Genomic DNA, 24924 nt, shown 5'->3' on the forward strand with positions numbered 1-24924 from the left:
TCAACCTCCGTCCCCCGATCTCATCTATTGCATCCCCCACGAATATCTTGTTTGATTCCTCATCTCTTGTGGTTGGCAGCAAATCATCTCCTCCCCTTCTTACAAGAAAGGCAATTGCCTCAACTTGGTATTTGTTAACCCCTTTGGTTTCCACATAAATGAAGTGAATGTAGCCACAACTGAAATTTCTTGGAGTGACCACTTCCTCATCTCCTTTGCCCTCAAATCCAAATCCCTCAAACGCATATCCCAAAGAGACAATACCATGAAATGAGGTCATCTAGACCCTGTGTCTCTTGCATCCAACCTCACCCCAGTCCTAGATAATAACTCCTGTAACTCACCCGAGGAGCTCCTAGAATACTGGAACTCCTCCCTTACATCAACCCTGGACAAACTGGCTCCCTTGAAACCATTTTTAATCAAAAGAATAAACTCTGTACAATGGTATAATACCACACTCCAAAACCAAAAATGTGAGCTGAGGAAATATGAGAGAAAATGGTGGAAATACTCTGCACACACAAACAAAACACTATATAATGATAAACTGGCATTATACCAAGAGGCCATCAACTCTGCTAAGAAATCTTGTATCTACTCGAAGCTGTCAGCTGCACGAAACAACCCTAGAGAATTATATGCCTCCATAAAGAAAATAATTAACCACAGTGCAGCCCCCTCTACTCTCCCTCGCACCCCCCTCAGGGATGAACATTGCAGAGACTTTCGCCTCTCACTTTACTAATAAGACAGCATCTGTCAACAGCACCTTTAATAACTCCTATACTGAAGAATCCAACAATGATCTGAACATCGATGGCCCAACCTGGGAACATTTTAATGATGTTACAGCATTTGACCACCACTAAAATTATCAATAACCTGAAACCATCATCTAATCCCCTTAACCCATGCCATACTTCACTTCTTAAACTGATCAAACTGGATACTGCTCCATTTTTCACTAAGTTCATTAACTTGTCACTACAACACGGCGTTGTCCCTGACCTTCTAAAACAAGCCTCAGACCGACCCTTAATCAAATACCCTTCAGCTGATCCTACCATCATCTCCAATTACTGCCTGAGCTCCACCTTATCCTCCACCAACTCTGCAAATTCATTGATGCTAATAATATCCTCAACCAATATCAGTTCGCATTCAGGAAACACCATGGCACTGAATTGCTGCTGCTCTCCAGTTTTGATACAGTGAGACAGGGCTTTCATCAAGGCTCATCGTTCCTTCGTTGTCTTCTCGACATCTCTGCTGCATTTGACACGGTCAATCACTCTTTCCTACTCTCAAGACTGCACTCCTTTGGTATAACTGGCTCTGTGCTGACCTGGTTTTCTTCATGCCTCAATAACAGGACCCAACATGTCCAAATTGAATCCTTTATCTCCTCCTTGATGCCTCTGAACTCTGGAGTGTCCCAAGGTTCTGCCCCCTCTGCTACATTATTTAACCTCTACCTAACTCCTTTATAACGCACCCTTAATGATCTTGGAGTACACTACAAAATTTATGCTGACGATATTCAATTCTTCTATCCCCTCAAGGAAACATGGGCCCCTACAGAAGCTTTCCTCACCCACTGTCTTACAGCCATCCAAAAACTGGCTTCACAGCAACAAATTAGCCCTCAACATATCTAAAACGGAAATCATTATTCTATCATGACATCCTGTCACTGACACTCCCAAACACTTCTCTTTTGAGTCCCATTCCATCTCCATCTCCCAAAGTATACGAAATCTGGGTGACACAACTGACCCCTCTCTCTCCATGCGCAACCATACAAGAACTGTTACCAACTCCACCTATTACAAACTATACCTGTTCCGTCACCTTAAGCCCCTTCTCAAACTTCAATATTTACTTTTCTCCGGGACAGACTACTGTAACCCCCTCTTGACAGGCCTACCTTCCTATGCAACCCGCTCACTACAGATCATTCAAAACTCGTCAGCAAGACTCCTTACCAGCACTCCCATGCACGATCACATCTCTCCTGTACTCAGAGCTCTCCACTGGCTCCCTATCTCCTACCAAGTACAATACAAGCTTGCATTGATCCTACATTCCTCAGTTCACAACCTCACTCCCCATGGTTCTCCTGAACAATAAAAATCCACGCCCCCTCCCACCCTCTCAGATCGTCTAACCTAATGCTACTAGATACCCCTCCTCCAAAGCTCACCCACCTCGAGGAAACCAGAGAACGAGCATTTTTCTCTGCAGGATCACTCCTATGGAACATCCTACCTAAAAGTAAGATGTCTCCGAGCAAGAACCTTCTTTAAAAAAAACCCTAAAATCTTTCCTGTTCAAGAAAGCGTTCCCAAACTGAAATGATAATGGAACACTCCCAACTTGTCCCTCCTTGGACGGTTCTACATAGCAGACTACTGCCCCCACCTCTGGCCCCAATTTCAGAAATGTACTCATTAGGTGTTTATTTGTTTCTCCCCCTTCCTGAAGAACTGCATATGTTCTTATTGTGCCCCGCTCTCAACGTAGGAAGGGCGGGTAATAAATGTTTTTAAATAAATAAAATGTGTGTTGGTTCCTATGCCTGCCCGTCTCTGTGCGTGGGAGCGTGAGAGACAGATTCACAGACAACGTTAGCTAACATTACCCAGCATTGCTCAGGTTGTCTTGTCAGTAACAGTCTGTGTGTGTGCACTTATATGTGTGCCTCTGCCTGTGGGTGGGGGTGGGGTGGGGCATTTGTCTGCCTCTGTATCTGTATGTGTGCCCGTGTGTGCATGTGCCTGTGTGCACACTTCTGTTTGCGTGCATGTGTGCGTGTGTGTGTTTGGAGGAGCCTGGGTGTGAGTGTTTGTCTGCCTCTGTAACTGGGGGTGTGCCTATGTGTGTGCATGTGCCTGTGTGCACACTTCTGTTTGCGTGCATGTGTGCGTGTGTGTGTTTGGAGGAGCCTGGGTGTGAGTGTTTGTCTGCCTCTGTAACTGGGGGTGTGCCTATGTGTGTGCCTGTGTGTGTGCATGTGCCTGTGTGCACACTTCTGTTTGCGTGCATGTGTGCGTGTGTGTGTTTGGAGGAGCCTGGGTGTGAGTGTTTGTCTGCCTCTGTAACTGGGGGTGTGTCTATGTGTGTGCCTGTGTGTGTGCATGTGCCTGTGTGCACACTTCTGTTTGCGTGCATGTGTGCGTGTGTGTGTTTGGAGGAGCCTGGGTGTGAGTGTTTGTCTGCCTCTGTAACTGGGGGTGTGCCTATGTGTGTGCCTGTGTGTGTGCATGTGCCTGTGTGCACACTTCTGTTTGCGTGCATGTGTGCGTGTGTGTGTTGGGAGGAGCCTGGGTGTGAGTGTTTGTCTGCCTCTGTAACTGGGGGTGTGCCTATGTGTGTGCATGTGCCTGTGTGCACACTTCTGTTTGCCTGTGTGTGTGTGTTTCTACGCACCTGTGTGCATTTATGCCTGTGCCTGTGTCTGTGTGTGTCTGTGGAGTGCCTGTGTGTACCTGCATGTGTCTGAGCCAGTGCTTTGCAAACAGAGAATATTGTCTTTGCACATTGCATTTTCCACTGTTCTGGCCACCACCTGTTGGCCAGAGACAAACATAACAGTGTGACGGACACACCCAGCCAACTGACACAAATATTATATATATAGTAGGGATGTGAATTTGTTTCATTCATTTTGGAGTTACATGCGTAACTCCCAGACTTTATAGCAAATAAGTAAAAAAAAAAATAAAGGATAGTGTGCGCATAACTCAATCTATTACAAGTACACACATATTATCTGTTACGCATGAAACTATTAAGTCTGGGATTTATGTATGTAACTCCAAAACAAATGAAAAGAATGCATATCCCTATTAGATAGACTTATTTATTTAAAACATTTATAGTTTACCTATCCCCAATTCTAGGTGGAGTCAAATTGTTCTAATAGACTCGAATTTTGTTTGTTTATTATTGTATAGGTTACATAATTTGGTCTGCTTTATTTTAAACTTTTAGTTTTTGTGATGGTTTGTTTACTACATTTATTTGTACATTATTTGTACATTTATTTGTACTGTTATTGCATTTTATTATCTCATGTTGCCATCTCATTTAGTGTGATCCACTAGGAATGTTACTGGTTTCCTTGCTGTGATCCAGTAAGAGTGTCACTGGCAAACTAGCAGACTAGACATGAAATCCAATAAATAACTAAATAAATCGTATTAAAAAATGAAACCTGGGGCATTGACACATTATGGCCGTGTGCGTCACCGTGCAAAGAAAGTGAGCAAGGAAACCTTTCTTGCCTCTGCAACAATGTGTTGATTTCAAACAACACTCCTTGATCCTAACAGCTCACAATGTGCATCATTAGTGACTAATTAACCAGCTTTGCTGTGCTACAGAAGAGCAGGCACATCTGGATATTCTTTCATGTAACTGCAGAGCTAAAAGCCTTAATATCCTGACAAGAATAGAGTACATAACAGTAGGGTTCTCAGATAATTCCTTAAATTGCAGCATGTTTTCTGTCAGTCCTGGATCATCACGTCCTCTGCCAATGTTTTGAGGGAGTTTGGGTTGTCGTGTTGCCTGTTGAGACAATAGGACTGCAAACCCCAGAATGCTTTGGGATGGGAGTTAAAGAGTAAAAGGACTGGAGGCAATGGGTTCTAGTGTTTATGATGGCACCTGCATGTCCAAATCTGGAGAGGAGAAGGGAAGCAGACACCATGGAAACAGCACAGCAACATCTGATGCCAAGACAAAAGAGGATGATTTATGGAAAAAAGTCTTTAGTCATAGCAAGAGAACAGTACTCTGGTAAAAACAACTTTGTAAGGTACCCCAGATAAACCAACGGAAACTAGGGGCCACCACGACTGATACCCAGGAGTACACATGCGATATATTTGCATACATTCATCTCACTCTTATAACTAGTATATGCAAATATATCTTATGCGAGCTCAGTGTAGATATACTGTAGATATCCAAACACAGATCGGTTGTGTGTGTGGGATGGAAGGAGAGAGCCAGTTAGGGGTGCGGGGACATAAGAGCATAAGATATGCTGTACTGGGTCAGACCAAGGGTCCATCAAGCCCAGTATCCTGTCTCCAACAGTGGAAAATCCAAATCACAAGTACTTAACATAGAAACAGAGAAAATGACGGCAGAAAAGGACCAAACGGTGCATCCAGTCTGCCCAGCAAGCTTATGGTAGCATCTGCTGCGCCTTACAAGTCACCTTCTTACTCAGTTTCCCAAACCGTCAAAGTCAGGGCCCTTGTTGGTTGCTGTTGAATCCAGTTCCTTGTTACCTCTTGCCATTGAAGCAGAGAGCAGTGTTGGAGTTGCATCAAAAGTATCAGGCTTATTGGATAAGGGGAGTAATAACCACACCATCAAGTTACCCCCATGCACTCTTTCCTTCATTTCCCTCCTCTTATCTTTAGGGATCCACAGGATTTATCCCATGCCCTTTTGAATTATTTCACTGTTTTGGTTTTCACCACCTCCTCTGGAAGGGCGTTCCAGGCATCCACCACCCTCCCCATGAAGAAATATTTCCTGACGTTGGTTCTGAGTCATCCTCCCTGGAGTTTCATTTTGTGACCCCGGGTTCTACTGATTTCTTTCCAACAGAAATGGTTTGACATTCGCATATCATTAAAACCTTTCAGATATCTGAAGGTCTGTATCCTATCTCCCCTGCACCTCCTCTCCTCCAGGATGTACATATTCACATCCTTCAGCCTCTCCTCATAAGTCATTTGATAGAGAACCCCCCCCCTCCACCACCACCATTTTTGTTGCCCTTTTTTGGATCGCCTCCATCCTGTCTCTGTCCCTCTTGAGATACAGTCTCCCGGCCTCACCAAGGAGCTGTACAAGGGCATCACCACCTCCTTTTCTTACTGGTTATTCCTCTCTCTATGCAGCCCAGCCTTCTTCTGGCTTTAGCTATCGCCTTGTCACATTGCTTTGCCATCTTCAGATCCCAGACACTATCACCCTAAGGTCCCTCTCTTGTTCTGTGCACAACAACCCTTCACTGCCTATCACATGCAGCTCTTTTGGATTATCGCACCCCAGATGCAGGACTCTGCACTTCTTGGCATTGAATCCCAGCTGCCATATATTTGACCACTGTTCAAGCTTCCTTAAATCATGTCTCATTCATTCTTCTCCTTCCGACATGTCCACTCTGTTGTAGATTTTAGTATCATCCGTAAAAAGACAAATTTGACCTTCTAGTCCTTCCGCAATGTAGCTCACAAAGATATTGAACACCAATCTTTGCGGCACTCTGCTCAACACCACTCTCTCTTCAGAGCAGGTTCCATTTACCATCACACATTGTCTTCTGTCCTTCAACCAGTTTGTAATCCAGGCCACCACATTGGCGCGCACTCCCAAGCTTCTCATTTTATTCACAAGCCTCCTATGTGGGACTGTATAAAAAGCTTTGCTGAAATCCAAGTAGTTCACATCGAGCGCTTTTCCTCGATCCAATTCCTTAGTCACCTAATCAAAAAAGTCAATCAGATTTGTCTGACAGGACCTTCCTCTGGTGATTCCATGCTGCCTCTGGTCCGGCAATTCTTCTGACTATAGATAGTTCACTATTCTTTCCTTCAGCAGCATCTCCATTACTTTTCCCAACACTGATGTATCTGAAAAATCACCTCACGTTACCTCTTTAACAATCCTTTCTTCCACTTGACTTTTTGCTTTCTTGATTACTTTCTTCGTTTCCTTCAGTTTCACCAGATATTCTTCCCTGTGATCTTCCCTTTGGATCCTTTATACGTCTTGAATGCTGTTCTTTTTGCTTTTATTTTTTCATCCACCTCCTTTGAGAACCAGATCGGTTTCTTATTTCTCTTGCTTTTGTTTACTTTTCTAACATACAGATTTGTTGCCTTTGTAATTGCTCCTTTTATAGTTTGGCCCACTGTTGCTCCACCTCTCTCATTTTCTCCCAGTCTTCTAGTTCTCCCTCCAGGTACTTCCCCTTTGCAACAAAGTCCCTATTTTTGAAATACAAAACTTGGGTCTTTGTATGACTTCTCTGTATCCTATTTGCGATATCAAACCATACCGTTTGCTGATCACTGGTGCTGAGGTGGGCACCCACCCGGACATTAGAGATTTTATGCCCGTTTGTGAGCACTAGGTAGAGTATAACTCCCTCCTTCATGGGTTCCATTACCATTTTTTTGAACAGAGCCCCTTGCAGGGCGTCCACTATCTCTCTACTCCTGTTAAGATTCTGCAGAAGGGATCCTCCAATCCACGTCCGGCAGATTAAAATCTCCAACAATCACCACTTCTCCTTTCTTTCCCACCTTTTGGATATTTTCAACCAGATCTCTGTCGAGTTCTTCCATTTGATTCAGAGGCCTGTAAACCACTCCAGTAAAGTGGATGCACCATCCTTTTTTTTAGGACAGTCCATAATCTTATTTATTTATTTATTTGCAGTTTTTATATACCGACATTTGTTTAGTAACCTCACATCTTCTTCTCTATCTCCAAATCCTTGCAGTTCAGTTGCTTGGATATTGTTTTTGACAGAAAGAGCTACTCCTCCCCCTTTTCTGTCCTCTCTGTCCTTCCTTAACAAGTTATAGCCCAGAATGGCCGTACCCTAAACATGAGAATCAGTGAACCAGGTCTTTGTAACAGCAACAATGTCCAATCCCGCCTCCACCATTAAGGCCTGCAGGGCTGGGATTTTATTGCCCAGACTACGAACATTTGTGCTCATAGCTCTCCAGTTTCTCTCGTTCTGTTTACTGCTTTTCTTGGACTTGTTTTGTGTCTTATACAGATGACTTTTGTTACCCCTCACCCATTTCCTTTGTATTTGTATTTGGGGGGTGACATTCTAATTTCCTTCTGCCACCTCCGTTGTCTAGTTTAAATGTCTTATGGCATAGGATTTGAATGAATCTCTTAGGATCCTTTTTCCTGCCACAGACAGATATAAGCCATCTTTGACACAGAGCCATTTACTGTTCCATACAAGGCCCCAGCCTCCAATATATCCAATATATACCTGGCAAGTGCCCAAACATTAAATAGATCCCATGCTTCTAATGCTGGTAACAAGCATTATTCCTTACTGATTAATAGCATTAGATGTATTCCATATTGATTAATAGCAGTTTATTAACTTCTCCAGAATTTCATCCAAACCTTTTTTAAACCCAGCTCCACTAACTGCCTTAACCACATCCTCTGGCAATGAAATCCAAAGCTTAATTGTGCGTTAAGCGAAAAAAATGTTTCTCCAATTCATTTTAAATGTGTTACTTGCTAACTTCATGGACTGCCCCCTAGTTCTTATATTATCTGAAAGTGTAAATAACCATTTCACACGTATCCATTCAAGTCCTTTCATGAATTTGTAGACCTCTATCATATCCCGCCTCAGCCGTCTCTTCTCCAAGCTGAAAAGTCCTAACCTCTTTAGCCTTTCCTCATAGGGGAGCAGTTCCATGCCCTTTATCATTTTGGTCGCCCTTCTCTGTACCTTCTCTATCGTAACAATATCCTTTTTTGAGATGCGGCGACCAGAATTGTACACAGTATTCAAGGTGCGATATAGAGGCATTATGACATTTTCCGTTCTATTAACCATTACCTTCCTAATAATCCTAACATTCTGTTTGCTTTTTGACTGAAACAGCACACTGAGCCAATGATTTCAACTACTTTGAATAAATTTGAGTCATTTGCAAATTTAATCACCTTTTGTCATACCTCTTTCCAGATCATTTACAAATATATTAAAAAGCACCGGTCCCAATACAGATCCCTGAGGCACTCCACTGTTTACCCTTTTCCTCTGAGCAAATTGTCCATTTAATCCTACTCTCTGTTTCCTGTCTTTTAACCAGCTTGTAATCCACGAAAGGACATCACCACCTATCCCATGACTTTTTAGTTTTCGAAGAAGCCTCTCATGAGGAACTTTGTCAAATGCTTTCCAAAAATCCAAGTACACTACATCTACTGGTTCCCCTTTATCCACATGTTTATTAACCTCTTCAAATAAATGAGGCAGATTTGTGAGGCAAGACTTGCCTTGGGAGTTAGGAGAACCTGTAGGGCCCAGTTGACAAACAATGTATTATAACCATTTTCTGCTGGTTAACTTTGGGAAGTTGTAAAAGAAAAAAATAATTTTATTAAGCAATAATGGTATTAAAACTTCAGAAAACTTCCCCATTAGAATGGCTTTAATCTTTAAAGACAAAAAAAAAGATGTGGATTGTGGAGACCGGAGTCAAATATGAAAAAGCATCTGTTGCAGCTCATGAAAGGTTTTCATTTTTCACTGGTTGGCTGTTCAGTATCTGCAGTCCTTGTTTCTTAATGTGCTTTATTGTGAATATCCTATGTGTGGAGCTGAATTTGCATTTTAATGTGAATATTAATGTTATTGCTGCTGTCTACCATTGCAAAGAGCAGTCTTAGTGTACACTGCAAGAGCACCCCGTGGCCATTCCTTGCGCTCATAGACTTTGCCAAGAGATGAGCATTTCAAACCAGCAGAGAGGTATCTATGGTAGATGTGAGCTGTAGCAATGACTCAGCTGGGTAAAAGGTGTTTGGGGCTTTGTTAGACCTTGGAGAAATGGGGTTGTTGGGGGGAAAAAATGAAATATGCATTCAACAACTTCACAATTCCATTAATATTCCTTCCTGTAGCAGAAAATCCCTTAACCAATAACCCTTCATACTGTTGATGCAACTCCATCATGGCTCTCTGCTTCAACAACAGGGGGGAAAGGGGAATTTAATTCAGACAGCAGCCAACGAAGGCCCCGACTTTTACAGTCTGAGGAAACAAATAAGCATGGGGGTAACTTGCTGGTGCGGTGGTTACTCCCCTTCACCAACAAGCCTGATACTTTTGAAGCAACTCCAGCATGGCTCTCTGCTTCAACGGCAGAGAGTAACAGGGAATTGGAAACAAATTGTATTGATTTATTTTTATTTATTTATTTGTTACAGTTTTCTATACTGGTGTTTGGAAACAAGACCGTCACATCGGTTTACAGCATTTACAGTAAACATAACATCACAATAGATACAGATAAAAATAAAATTTAGATATAAAACTCAGTACTTTAACTTTAACTATTATTTCTCTTACAAACTTAGAATAATAAATAGAAATTAAAATAAATATAAAACTGACTTACAAGGGCTCTGACTTTTACAGTCTGGGAAACTGATAAGCACAGGGGGCTAATGGGGAATTCGATTCAAACAGCAACCAATGAGAGCCCTGATGTTTACGGTGTGGGAAACTGATACGCATGGGGGTAACTTGCACAGCACGGCAGATACTACCATAAGCTTACTGGGCAGACTGGATGGACCATCTCTTCCTCTTCTGCTGTCATTTCTATGTTTCTATTGTAACCTCTGGAACTAGGTGTTTTGTTGTGTAAGACATTTTCTTACAGGCATAAAGGGGAAAAGCCAGTAACGAGATATAAGTCCCTATTCTCATGTAGAATCACCTCTAGTGGTGAAAAGCTTTCGTGGCCCCTCTGCTAGATGTGCCATTTCATCCCATTCATGATGGTGAGTTTATTGCTTGTTTTCTTGCCTGACCCGTAGGCATGGGACTGAAATTCTCAGTTCGTTGGGTGCAGCCTAGAACTTCATTCGTTTCAATAAGGGGTCAGCTTTCAAAGGGCTTACATTCCTAACTTGGGGAGTTAGGAGCCTAAATTGGACCCTTTGAAAATCAATGAGGGCTGAGCAACTAAACTGAGCTGCCTGCAAAGTGTGTGGCTGCAGGGGCAGCTTACGGTGGAAAAATAAGTTGGGTGTTCAGCACTGGGTTTCAGCACTAGGCGCCTAACGTAGGGGCCTAAATCTAGACAGATGACTTGCAGGTGCATATTTACGTGACTAACATTTAGGAACTTGACTGAAATCATGTCTTGGTTGTGAACAGCAGCACAGACATTATTGCAGTTGTCCAGGCCACTGCAAACAAAGGTGTGGGAGTAATTAACAGTGACAGCTCTTGGCTTATCGAAGCAAAGAGCTATGAGAGATGACAAAGCAGCTTTACACTTTGATATTTTGTTCAGAGGCAGGTAATAGCTACACTGCTATTGATTTTGTGTTATCAAGAAAGAAATGAGGGGAGTATCAAGGCTAAATCTTATTCCCCGGAATTAAAGGGCTGCAGAATAATGCCACAGCACTGACCACACTGCAAAAAGCTATCAAACAACCAAAGCTGCAGGAGACTTGGAGCAGCTGTTCATTTGGAAAAATCTAAATCCATTTGTGGTACGTGGCCATACGGTCATGTTAGTGCGAACCAGCACAGACTTATTTACAATCGTCTCCAATCCAGAGGGATGTATAACTTAAGCAACTACCAATCACCCGAAAACAGGGCAGGAAAGAGGCCTTGAGTGCGGCAATCACTCCGGAGAGGGGCAATGAAGACATCGCAATCCCAAAGTCGTTATTGAGAGAAAATGGATTAGGATGATGCTAATATAGTTGGTACACAATCAATGTCTGTACATACTTTAATCAACTGCATTTTATATTCTGTCACTTCCATTTGAGAAGGAGTCGCTTACCATGCTGCTTACTCCAGTGATATCAAGAATTACTCCTACCAAAGTCTCAACACCTCCTAAATGTTTCTGCATTGTTTGCTTAGCAATAATAACATTTCGTTTTTACACGCTTTCCTGCCAAAGGTGCACAGAGTGTGGAACAACTCAATACAACTAAAGCAACCAAAGCAAATACAAATCTTCCTTCCCTGTTCCAAGAGTCAGTAATCAGAAACCTAGCATAAAAACTGATTCCCCACAGATCCCCTCTTCCCCCTGGTTTGGCAGAAAATAAAAAGCCATTCGTGTTTTGAATTCAATCTCTTTTTTTTATTTTGCAGAATTGATAAATCTGTTTGAAGAACTGATCGGATGGGCTTGTTCACCAATGGCGTAGTAGACATGTCGATCACCAGGACTGGGAACTGAGGCAGGAGAAGCACGAAATGAGAGCAATTTTCTAAGATTTAAAGGGGGTACCTGGAACAGGATCCAAAAGAAACACTACTCGTTCCTAGCAAGACAAGGTTCAGAGTGAATGAAGCAGCCAGAGCCACCAGGACTGAATTCACTTAACCTCCACGGCGCACTCAAGCATCTTTTAAGAGTTTGCTAATCCATTCCGAGCATCCACCCTCTTAGGATGGGGATTTTAGATTTAACAAATCACCTTGCAAACCCGAGCTCCAGGTCAGCTACATTCAGCTACTGCAGGTGTTCCCCTGAGATAGTGAGGGGTGAAGTGACTTGCCCAAGGCCACAAGGAGCAACAGTGGGGGAGTCCCGGCTCTCAGCCCGCTCCTTTAATCATTAGGGCTACTCCTCCACTAATTTGTTCTTCAGTAATAACTGCTGACCGAGTGCCTTGTGATGGTCGAGAAATGCATTCAGTATGGGAATACTTAGAAGGCGTTTTGGAATAAAACGTAATACTGAAGTCCCGAAAAGAGGAATACAAAAATAAACCAATAAATAAACTCTGCCTTTTCCCAATGCTCTGCCAAACCTCCTGCTCCCGTGGTCGCACTTCGGCTCCCAGGTCACCGGGTGCTACACTGTGGGCTCGCCCGCCAGTCTGCAGGCCCCGGCCACTGGGCGCATTCCCAGCATGCACCGCACTCTTAGTTAAATGCTCCTTTGTGCAGGCCCCGGGGGGGGATTTCAGGAGAAATGGCTGCCTCTCCAGCACGGAGGGGTCTATGCAAGGAGGCTGAGTGCGAATCATCGCTTGCTGCCTGTCCATTACGTAAATGAGAGTCACAAATGGCTCTCTTTCCTTCCGAAGGGATTGCTAGTCGCACGTGCACCCAACACACTGTACTTCCAGACGCTTTAAGCACTGGATCCCCATGTCCTCTCTTCCTGTGCTATTAGCTACAGTGCCTCGTGTCCTAAATGTCTGTGCTTTGAACGTAGCCAGTAGCCTCTGTGCCTTATCGCCCCAGCTTGTAGCAGGCTTTGAGCTCTGTCAGCTGGGAAAGGCTGAAATAAGGCTGGGGATACCATACAATCGGATGCAAAGCCAGCCCATCAGAGCAGCAGCAGGGAAACCTTAATCCCAGAGGAGTCATCAGTCAAGCCGCTGCCTTCAAGCCTTCATCCAGGGCCTCTTTCATTCTGTTTTCAGCTGAAGACCAAAGTGCAAAAGCTACACATTTTGCAATTATGCTTGCGGGCTGAAAGTATTTCTTTTTATATTCTGCTTTTTCAGGCACTTCACAGCAGATTGCATTCGGGTACTGTAGGTATTTTCCTATCCCCGGAGGGCCTGATTCATGAAAGGCTTTCCCCTGTTTTGTGTCTATGGGAAAAACCCTTAGTGAATCAGGCGCTTTCGGGCTGATTTTAGAAGCGTCACTTTTACAAAAAACGGCCACGTATGAGCGTAGGTGAGCAACGCGCGTTTTAAGAAGCCAGGAAGGTACGTGTGGACACACCCGTGAACGTGTCAAGAAGAAGGGGCGGGGAAAGGGCGGAGCCAAGACTTACGCACGCGAGTCCGCACTGTAACAAAGCTGACCCTGGCGCGCGTCGGCGTGCTATCCGCGTAACTTTACTGCTGGTCCTGGTGAGGAGCGCGTCTGGAGATCTCCAGTTTTCGGGCTTTTAGCACAGTGTGAGGGTTCAGGGTCAAGTGGAGGGCAGCTTGCAGGATAAAGAACCAGAGGGGTCTTGAAGACCTCGATATGAACTGGGCAAACTGCTGGACTAACTGGAAAAACTGTCTTTTCTCTCTCGCGTGAGCAGGTTTTAAAATCCGCCTGCATATGCACATAAAAGCCGCTAAAGCCTTAGCTGAAATACACGTGGGAGGGTGCTTTAAGTGATAGGTGCATACGGCAAAAAACACCTTAACGCATGCGAAAAGCACCATAACGGAGAGAGAGAGAAAGAAAGAGAGAGCGAGACTAGCTATAAGAATATGAGGCCTACCTAGTTTCTCGAGGTGAGATTTAGGTAGTAGTGTAGGGGTTAGGGGCCACTTTGACATGCAGAGTGAGACGTACGAACAGAACAGTGCTCTCTTGTGAAGATTTGACGTCCTTCGGAGTGAGGAAACTCACCCAAAGATGAGATTTGTGCAGTGTTCTCTCAACCTAGCTTGATGTTACCCAGGTAGGAATTGCAACAATTGTGGCACTTACCACAAAGTGTGAAAAAGTTATCGCACCCTGCGGTAATACCTATGGGGTAGATTTTATAAATTTACGCACACACGTACTTTTGTTTGCACACCAGGCACAAACAAGAGTACGCGGGATTTTTACAGAAACGTGCGTAGCCGCGCGTTTCTGTAAAAATCCGGTATCGGCGCGCGCAAGGCTGAGCAAAATCGGCAGCCTGCGCGCGCCGAGCCGCGCAGGCTGCCTCCGTTCCCTCCGAGGCCGTTCCGAAATCAGAGCGGCCTCGGAGGGAACTTTCCTTCTGCCTTCCCCTCCCTTCCCCTACCTAACCCCCCCCCCAGCCCTATCTAAACCCCCCTACCTTTATTCCAGAAGTTTCGCCTGCTCGAGGCCCAGGGGCTGGTCAGGAAGCTGTGGCCACGCTCCCGGGCCGGAACCACACCCGCGGCCCCGCCCCGGAACGTCCCTGGGTGACGCGCCGCCGCGACACGCCCCCCCGACATGCCCCCGACACCCCCCCCCCCCCCCCAGGAAAGCCCCGGGACTAACGCGCGACCTGGGGCTTGCGCGCCCCGCGAAGCCTATGCAAGATAGGCTCGGCGCGCGCAGTGGGGGTTTGGGGTAGGTTTTCGGGGATTACGGGCGTAACCTACGCGCCTAACCCTTTGAAAATCTACCCCATGTGAAGCACTAAGAAAGCCTATTTATCGTAAAGTGCGCTATTACCATAAAACGCGCCCCCTCTTCTTATTGCATGCGATAGCTTGATGAATCCTGGCCTAAGTTTGCACCTGAGGCAATGCAGGCTGAAGTGACTTGCCCAAGGTCACAAGGAGCGACAGCAGTGGGATTTGAACCTTGGCTTCCCTGGTTCGCAGCCCCGCTGCTCTAATCATGAGGGCCCTCCTCCTCTAATATGTAGAGCATTTAATATTGCTACCTCTGGTCCCTCCCTAACAATGTGCATTAAAAATGTATTCAAACATTTTGTTTTAGGACCCTGACGTCCCAGCGGCACATTTTGGTGCCAGTCTGTACAACATACAGCAGGAGGGAGACCCTACTAATCAGGGCATCCGTGGCTCGTAGTACAGCTGACACGTTTGGAAAAAGAAAATCCAACCCAGGGACTTTAGGAAGATCCGTTCCCCGTCCCAGACTGCAGTAAAAATATATCTATCAATAGGTAACTTCCTTTCTCTCGTTCTCTCTCTCTGTCCCTCGGACCTCAGTGATGGACATGGACTTAGATTAAGAGTACGAGTGAATCAAATTTGACTCGGCTTGTATGGTGGCTTATTACATCCCTAGCATATCGGTCAGGGGAGTCTACCAAATGAGACATCCTGCCAGACAGGTCACTGACCCCCCCTGCTTTTGTCACCTTGAGACTGCACAAACGTGGAAGACAGGAGAAATATGCCGGGCTGCACATTATAATAAACTGAGCTGCCGAAGCTATAATAAAGGCAAAGGAGGAGAAAGATGAACGAAACCCCCTCCCTTTACACTTCTGAGGAGTAAGGGCATCTGGCAGCTCTGTGGTCCACCCTTAAAAAGACCGCTCCCCTACATAAACAAAGCAGGCCAGACACAGCCTGCTCTTACCGCGTTACAAGGGGTTTTATCAGTACAAAAATAGCCCGAGTAATGAGACGCACACAAAGCAGCTCTGCCCTCAATCATCAGCCCGTGACTGCCTCCCTTGCTAGCTCACTGGCATTTCTCAAAGGTTTCTGCAGCTTGCATTAGAATTAGAGGCTAAAATTCCCCTGCCAGAAAGGGTTTCAGAATAATATTCTAACAGAATACCGCCAGGCAGTGACGCTCGCTGGAGAGACTGCAGCTCCTGAGCTGTGCCACACAGGATGGATATTATAACAGAATACCGCCAGGCAGTGACGCTCGCTGGAGACTGCAGCTCCTGAGCTGGATATTATCACAGATTACCGCCAGGCAGTGACGCTCGCTGGAGAGACTGCAGCTCCTGAGCTGTGCCACACAGGATGGATATTATAACAGAATACCACCAGGCAGTGACGCTCGCTGGAGACTGCAGCTCCTGAGCTGTGCCACACAGGATGGATATTATAACAGAATACCACCAGGCAGTGACGCTCGCTGGAGACTGCAGCTCCTGAGCTGTGCCACACAGGATGGATATTATAACACAATACCACCAGGCAGTGACGCTCGCTGGAGACTGCAGCTCCTGAGCTGGATATTATCACAGATTACCGCCAGGCAGTGACGCTCACTGGAGAGACTACAGCTCCTGAGCTGTGCCACACAGGATGGATATTATAATAGAATACCGCCAGGCAGTGACGCTCACTGGAGACTGCAGCTCCTGAGCTGTGCCACACAGGATGGATATTATAACACAATACCACCAGGCAGTGACGCTCGCTGGAGACTGCAGCTCCTGAGCTGGATATTATCACAGATTACCGCCAGGCAGTGACGCTCACTGGAGAGACTACAGCTCCTGAGCTGTGCCACACAGGATGGATATTATAATAGAATACCACCAGGCAGTGACGCTCACCGGAGAGACTGCAGCTCCTGAGCTGTGCCACACAGGATGGATATTATAACAGAATACCGCCAGGCAGTGACGCTCACCGGAGAGACTGCAGCTCCTGAGCTGGATATTATCACAGATTACCGCCAGGCAGTGACGCTCACTGGAGACTGCAGCTCCTGAGCTGGATATTATCACAGATTACCGCCAGGCAGTGACGCTCACTGGAGAGACTACAGCTCCTGAGCTGTGCCACACAGGATGGATATTATAATAGAATACCACCAGGCAGTGACGCTCACCGGAGAGACTGCAGCTCCTGAGCTGTGCCACACAGGATGGATATTATAACAGAATACCGCCAGGCAGTGACGCTCACCGGACAGACTGCAGCTCCTGAGCTGGATATTATCACAGATTACCGCCAGGCAGTGACGCTCGCTGGAGAGACTGCAGCTCCTGAGCTGTGCCACACAGGATGGATATTATAACAGAATACCGCCAGGCAGTGACGCTCACTGGAGAGACTGCAGCTCCTGAGCTGTGCCACACAGGATGGATATTATAACAGAATACCGCCAGGCAGTGACGCTCACTGGAGAGACTGCAGCTCCTGAGCTGTGCCACACAGGATGGATATTATAACAGAATACCGCCAGGCAGTGACTCTCGCTGGAGAGACTGCAGATCCTGAGCTGTGCCACACAGGATGGATATTCTAACAGAATACCGCCAGGCAGTGACGCTCACCGGAGAGACTGCAGCTCCTGAGCTGTGCCACACAGGATGGATATTATAACAGAATACCGCCAGGCAGTGACGCTCACTGGAGAGACTGCAGCTCCTGAGCTGTGCCACACAGGATGGATATTATAACAGAATACCGCCAGGCAGTGACGCTCACTGGAGAGACTGCAGCTCCTGAGCTGGATATTATAACAGAATACTGCCAGGCAGTGACGCTCACTGGAGAGACTGCAGCTCCTGAGCTGTGCCACACAGGATGGATATTCTAACAGAATACCACCAGGCAGTGACGCTCACTGGAGAGACTGCAGCTCCTGAGCTGTGCTACACAGGATGGATATTATAACAGAATACCACCAGGCAGTGACGCTCACTGGAGAGACGGCAGCTCCTGAGCTGTGCTACACAAGATGGATATTATAACAGAATACCGCCAGGCAGTGACGCTCGCTGGAGAGACTACAGCTCCTGAGCTGTGCCACACAGGATGGATATTATAACAGAATACCGCCAGGCAGTGACGCTCACTGGAGAGACTGCAGCTCCTGAGCTGTGCCACACAGGATGGATATTATAACAGAATACCGCCAGGCAGTGACACTCACTGGAGAGACTGCAGCTCCTGAGCTGTGCCACACAGGATGGATATTATAACAGAATACCGTCAGGCAGTGACTCTCGCTGGAGAGACTGCAGCTCCTGAGCTGTGCCACACAGGATGGATATTATAACAGAATACCGCCAGGCAGTGACTCTCGCTGGAGAGACTGCAGCTCCTGAGCTGTGCCACACAGGATGGATATTATAACAGAATACCGCCAGGCAGTGACTCTCGCTGGAGAGACTGCAGCTCCTGAGCTGTGCCACACAGGATGGATATTATAACAGAATACCGCCAGGCAGTGACTCTCGCTGGAGAGACTGCAGCTCCTGAGCTGTGCCACCCAGGATGAATACACTTTCCTCTCAAAGCCAGTAATAGAAATATTCATCTCAGCACCGTGGGCAGCCAGCCAATCAGACAGCCTCCGATTACAAGGCATTAATAATGGATTAGTTTAATCCTACAAAAAAAAAAAAAAAAAAAACAACCCTACCTCATTTGGCCGTTTGCGCTGTAAAATTTCACAGTATTTCATGTGATCTAATAAATATATTCTATGTAATACTCTGCAAAGGAAACGGAAAATCCAGCTGTACATTTAAACGTGATTTCAGTAAGTTTTAATCTCTCTGGATGCCTGCTATACAAGAAGGGGGCAATAACCAAAACTGGCCACACAATGGTGCAGACTCTGCTACTTCTCCCCACAGCCCTAAACGCACAGAGAAACTGCGGGAAGCCAGCAAAGAGGCAACTGGAGGTTTTCTGGAGCAGCCACCTTAATCTGTGCCCTTGTGCCAGCGAGAGAGCCAGAGAAGGCAGGAGAAGCCCCATTCGTGCCCTCCCAGGGCTTCTCCTCTCAGGTCTGCTCTCTGCACACAAACGCTACCCCCAGAGACCCTGCTGAAGGGAGCAGAGCTCGCCAACCCTTCCCGAAATCTAAGTGCAAGAAAAGGATCTTTCACTTCTAATCTCTGGAGCACCGAATTCGTTTGGCAGCCGCTAGGAAGCCGGTGCTCTGCCTCCTGGATTCCCCTCGTTCTTTTCTGCCTAAAGCATTTATTATCTCTGTTCCTGCATTTACAGAGCTCTGCGCACCAGGGCCTGTCACAGCAAAGAAAAACAGCAACCGTGAACATGTAGGGATGTCGGGGGGGCCAAAGTGCCCGCACAAGATGGCATAACAGGGCCTACGGCTTCCTTTCACCACCTGCCCCAGCCTGAAGCTCCATGGGAAGGGAAAGAAGCTGAGGCCCAGCTGATTCCTGGCCGGCCAGGCACCGTGGTGCTTTTTAGCATTACACCGGCTCGGATACCTCTCTCTTGTCCTGTTTTCAACATTGTATTAAAGCTGCAGCCTTGCCTTCGGGTCAGTAATGTTTTGTGTTGTATTTATGGGGTTTGGGGGGGAACTTCCAGGCCGCCTGTCTTAATGCTTAGCACTCAGAGACACCTGGTTAGAATATGATTGGCAATTAAAGCAATCCAGGAGCTCTGAGCCTACATCCGACCAGAGTAGGTCAGGAATGCAGAATACAGATTTAGGAGCAGGACTGGGGGAAGCACCGACAGACTAGGGTGCCACCAAGAGCACCAGAGGCTGGGGGATGGCAGGACCACAGCAATTCCACCCCCCCTTGTTCTTCCCAAGCGCATGGCCGTGGAATAGGAAGGCACGGACGACGGGAAGAAAGTGCGATCACCGTGGCCCAGCCCGAAGAAGCATCAGCAGCATGGGGTGGGCCCAGAAGAAATGAACCGTGTTAGCCCTGTGGCCACTGGAAGGAGCAGGATCAGCAGCGATGAACCCACGGGGCCTGAAGAACAGAGCGGCATCGGCCCGCCCCTCCTCGTCTCTTTTTTCCCATGCCCTCCCCTCCACTCCTAGCAGAGGCAGACAGGATCAGCAAAAGGCCGCAAGGCCAGAAGACACTGAAGGACTGCCATCAGCAGTGCGGGCCGGAGGAGGAGGCCCCTGCTGCTTTGGGCACTGAGGCGGGGGGGAGAAAAGTGACTGAACGTACAAAACTTTCAAAAAGGCAATAAAAACACCTATTTTCAATGGCATTTAATACTAAAATAACATCTCAAGACTGAAGGGATGTAGGGTGGCTTTGCAGGCTGTGTTTATGCTCTATAACGTACTGCAGTACCTGAATGTGATATCCACTTTGAAATGCTAGTCCTGGGGGAAATCTGCGCTACTGCGGAGCGCAGAATTTGAGCAGAATTCCCCCCCCCCCCCCCCCCCCCCGCAAAATTGCCAAATTCTGCACAGAAAATAGCAAAGGAGACCCCGGCATGCTGTGAATGGAGCTCGCGAAGACGAAGGCCCGCGTGTGCTGTGGGACACGCTCCGCTTGCGGTGAAGATGAAGGCCCCGGCGCACCGTTCGTGGCGAAGATGGAAGGCCCCTGTGTGCCGCGAATGGAGTGGGCTCCGCTTGCGGCGAAGATAAAGGCCCCCGGTGAGAGAGAATGCGTGTGTGTGTGTGAGGAGAGGGGTGTGGGGGAGGGGGTGTGCGAGAGGAGAGGGGGAGTGAGAGAGAGGAGGGGGTGTGGGGGAGGGGTGGGTGAGAGAGCAGGGGTGTGTGAGAGAGAGCAGAGGGTGTGAGAGAGAGCAGGGGGTGTGCTTGAGTGTGGGTACCAGACAGAGGGAGCCTATATGAGGAGATTATGAATGAGTGTGTATGAGTGTGAGAGATTGGGAGCTGGTGTATATGAAAAAGGGATTGTGTGTATGTGAGGGTGCAAGCCTGTGTGAAGGGATTGTGTATGTGTGAGACAGAGCCTGCGTGAAGGGGTGCGTGAGAGAGAGACATAGGGAGCCTGTGTGAGGATGTATGTGTGAAAGAGAAAGAGAACTTGTGTGGGTGTGAATGCAAGAGAGAGGGACCTGTTTGAGGGGATGTGTGTGTGTGCGAGAGAGTGAGGGAGCCTGTATGAGGGTGTGTGTATGTGCACTAGAGAGAGGGAGCCTGTGTGTGTGAGAGAGGGAGGGACAGAGGGAGCCTGTATGAGGGTGTGTGTTTGTGCACTGGAGAGAGGGAGCATGTGTGTGTGAGAGAGATAGAGAGGGACAGAGACAGCCTGTGTGAGGGGCAGTACTGAGAACGGGGTCAAACTCTGGGACTGGCGATAGAGTGGAAGGAGTTGAGTCTAGAGGTGGAGGGGAGAGATACTGGCAGGTGGAGGAGTTGGGGCCTGAGAGGGCAAAGTGGCCAGGGGAGTAGGGAGAGCGAGTGGAAAGGGACACTTAAAGTGAATTTCTAGGGAAATTCTGCTCAAAATATTTAAAATTCTGCATCTTTAAGTAATAACTTTTTCTGTATTAATTTAAAATGTAATTACTTAAAGACTGTCATTTAATTGTGTTATTTTGACCAATATAAAGTTTGCAGAATTGTAAGTTTTTGTGCACAGAATTTTAATTTTTTTTGCGCAGAATTCCCCCAGGAGTAAAATGCCTGAAAAGCAGATTATACAAATAAATTAAATAAACGTGTTTTATTGCTATTATGATGTTTTAAATGTAATTATGTATGCATTATTCTTTTGTACTCTACTCCAAAATTTCTTATTGATGTGCATGGATAATATGTTTTCAATAAATAAATAAATGTACATGAGAGTGAGAGAAAGTGTGTGTGCATGTGTGCGAGTGAGCGTCTGTGAGTGTGTGCAGGCGAGTATGTGAGAGTGAAAGTTTGTGCATGTGAACGTGTGTGTGAGGGAGCATGTGCAGGAGAAAGAGTGTGCATGCGTACATGTGTGTGTGTGTGTGTGTGTGTACATGTGTATCAAAGTGTGTATGAGAGAAAGAATGCATGTGCATGAGTAGGAATATAAGTGTGTGTTAGAGAGTGTATGTACAGAGAGAGAGGATAACATTTATGTACACCTCCACCCCCAACTAGTCCATAACAATCTCAGGATGGCTGGAAGTCAAAAGTTCCCAGGTATGGTGAGTGGGGGATTTTTTCATCCTTATTTGTTTTTATTATTTGGTATTATTTGATGTGTCTGTTGTTTTGAAATATGTTATTGGTGCTTGGGAAATTTTAAAATTTGTATATGGTTTTAATTATTGGATGTTCTTTTTTTTTTTTTTTTTTTTTTGCTGTTTTGAAATATTTATTCTTCTTATTAGTATGGTTTTACATTTCTTGATTTTCTTGTTTTATATTTTATTCTGTTTTTCCATTACCGCACTGCATACAGAGTCTGACTGGTTGTGGTTTCCGGGTCAGTTTTTTACTGCACATTACTATTTAGACCTTGTGGTTTCTTTATTCTGTATTTGTCCTGCATGTATGACTGAGGTAAAGTATTCTGCTAGCATATAGTTTCTGTGTATAGATCTATAGCAGCCTGTCTTGTTCTCGTTTCCTATAAGAAGGGGTATTAGTGTTTTAGTGCCTGGTGTAATATTTGCAGTGTTGCCTTTTCATAGGAGGGATTGAGTGCTGGCAGTTAATTCTGTTTTGATAAGGGAGGTTTACTGCATTGTAATTGTAATTCAGTTTATTCATGGATTTCAGAGGGCCTAACCCACACTCAGCATTCATTACAATAGACCTAATACTATATGGGTTCCAAATTATGTTTTGCTTTTTTGCAGGGTTTTCTGATTAGCAGCACGGAAGTGCATGTAAGTATAATTTACAAGCTGCTGTTAAGTGATATTTCTACCTCGGAAGAGTGCACGTTGAATATTATTTTTTTTATGTATAAATGCATCATGTCTGAGTGTGGTGAAGGCCAGGGCGAGTGCAGAGCCGGAGGGGAAGGTGCAGGACACAGTGATGTGAGGTTCACCTTGCACTGGCCTTGTTTTGTTGGATGGCACATCTTTGATCTAAGAACGTGCAAAAACTTATGGATCCAAGATGATAAGTAAGGCTCACAAGAAGGACACAAGGAACAAAATATTTGCTAATGTTTGCCATAGACAAACAATCATGGAGGACAGCAAAATTCTGGGAAATTCTGTAGCATTTGCTGTAAAACTTTATACAACACTGAAGTGCTTTGGAGCTTAAGACTGAATGTGCATTTGTAATATTACATAACTGTGCAACTTTCTCCTGACAGTGCACTACAGTCACCGTTAGATGCTCTAATACAAAGTGATTTTATTTATTTTTTTTTTCAAGGAAAAAATCTACTGCCGGGAAAGGCCAGCAAGAAGCTACCTGTTCCACACTTTGCCATGGAAAAGATTGACCAACTTCTACTCAGACCCCAACATGCAACCTAGAAAAATGCCATCGATGCTTACTAAAGCTCCTGATAAAACTTGATTGGGCAGCTCAGGGAGAGAGCTCAGATGAAATCCAAAATCAAAGTCAAAATGCATCTGACCCCTCTGTACTTGAAAGGGCTCCTGGGGTCTACCTCGGCCTAGATCCGGAAAGGCGGCGCACGAAGGTCTGGGGGGGCATTCTCTGGTGTGATGAAGCATGAGGGAAGCATGAGGTCCCTGATCAGAAAACAGCGGGACGAGGTCGCAGTCATACAGGCCTGGCCAGGATGAAACATTTAATGCAATCTTCCGCACTGCTGTCCCTCAACTAGATCCAGGGAACCAATACAAGGTTAATATCACCTTTTTAACTCTTAACTTCGCTCCCTCGTGACGCCGCCTGCTCCTGCACGGCCTGTTTCCTGTATCCAGCCACTTGCCCGCCCCATCCTGTTTGCCTTGGCCAATCGAAATTGGGATTTCCTGCCCGTGCATCAAACGAGGAGTAAGAAACAGGCAGCGGCTACTTCCGCAGCGCAGGAAGAGAAGGAAGAGGCTGCTGCTGCTCCAGGAGCTCTAGTCAGAGTCTGCTGTTGCTAGTGTGTTTTGAAAGGGGGGGGGAGAGAGAATGAATGAGCATGTCTGTGAGAGTGAGTGAGGGTGTATTTGTGTAGGAAGAAGAGATCTGAGAGTGTATGTGGGTGAGTAGGAGAGAGCTGAGTGCAAGTGAGCATGGGTGTCAAAGTGAGTGGGCGTGTGTGTGTGGAAGAGAGAGAGAAGTGAGTGAGTGAGGGTGTATTTGTGTAGGAAGAAGAGATCTGAGAGTGTATGTGGGTGAGTAGGAGAGAGCTGAGTGCAAGTGAGCATGGGTGTGAAAGTGAGTGGGCATGTGTGTGTGGAAGAGGGAGAGACGTGAGTGAGTGAGTGTGTATGTGTGTAGGAAGAAGAGATCTGAGAGTGTATGTAGGTGAGTAGGAGAGGGCTGAGTGCAAGTGAGCATGGGTGTGAAAGTGAGTGGACATGTGTGTATGGAAGAGGGAGAGACGTGAGTGAGTGAGTGTGTATGTGTGTAGGAAGAAGAGATCTGAGAGTGTATGTAGGTGAGTAGGAGAGGGCTGAGTGCAAGTGAGCATGGGTGTGAAAGTGAGTGGACATGTGTGTGTGGAAGAGGGAGAGAAGTGAGTGAGTGAGGGTGTATTTGTGTAGGAAGAAGAGATCTGAGAGTGTATGAGGTGAGTAGGAAAGAGCTGAGTGCAAGTGAGCATGGGTGTGAAAGTGAGTGGACATGTGTGTATGGAAGAGGGAGAGACGTGAGTGAGTGTGTATGTATGTAGGAAGAAGAGATCTGAGAGTGTATGTAGGTGAGTAGGAGAGGGCTGAGTGCAAGTGAGCATGGGTGTGAAAGTGAGTGGACATGTGTGTATGGAAGAGGGAGAGACGTGAGTGAGTGTGTATGTGTGTAGGAAGAAGAGATCTGAGAGTGTATGTAGGTGAGTAGGAGAGGGCTGAGTGCAAGTGAGCATGGGTGTGAAAGTGAGGGGACATGTGTGTATGGAAGAGGGAGAGACGTGAGTGAGTGTGTAT

General features: G+C 46.2%; 1 protein-coding gene and 1 long non-coding RNA gene across 2 annotated transcripts in view; one reads left to right on the forward strand and one right to left on the reverse strand.

Moving 5' to 3' along the window:
• Positions 1-24924, reverse strand: part of PHACTR3 (phosphatase and actin regulator 3) — a 178904-nt gene that overhangs the window by 99264 nt on the left and 54716 nt on the right. The window lies entirely within an intron of this gene.
• LOC115097675 lies at positions 20403-23672 on the forward strand. Its single transcript, XR_003858312.1, has 3 exons — positions 20403-20563; positions 22717-22746; positions 23252-23672. It is a non-coding gene; the product is annotated as an uncharacterized LOC115097675 (long non-coding RNA).

This window comes from Rhinatrema bivittatum, chromosome 8, assembly GCF_901001135.1.
Source record: "Rhinatrema bivittatum chromosome 8, aRhiBiv1.1, whole genome shotgun sequence".
Classification (NCBI taxonomy): domain Eukaryota; kingdom Metazoa; phylum Chordata; class Amphibia; order Gymnophiona; family Rhinatrematidae; genus Rhinatrema; species Rhinatrema bivittatum.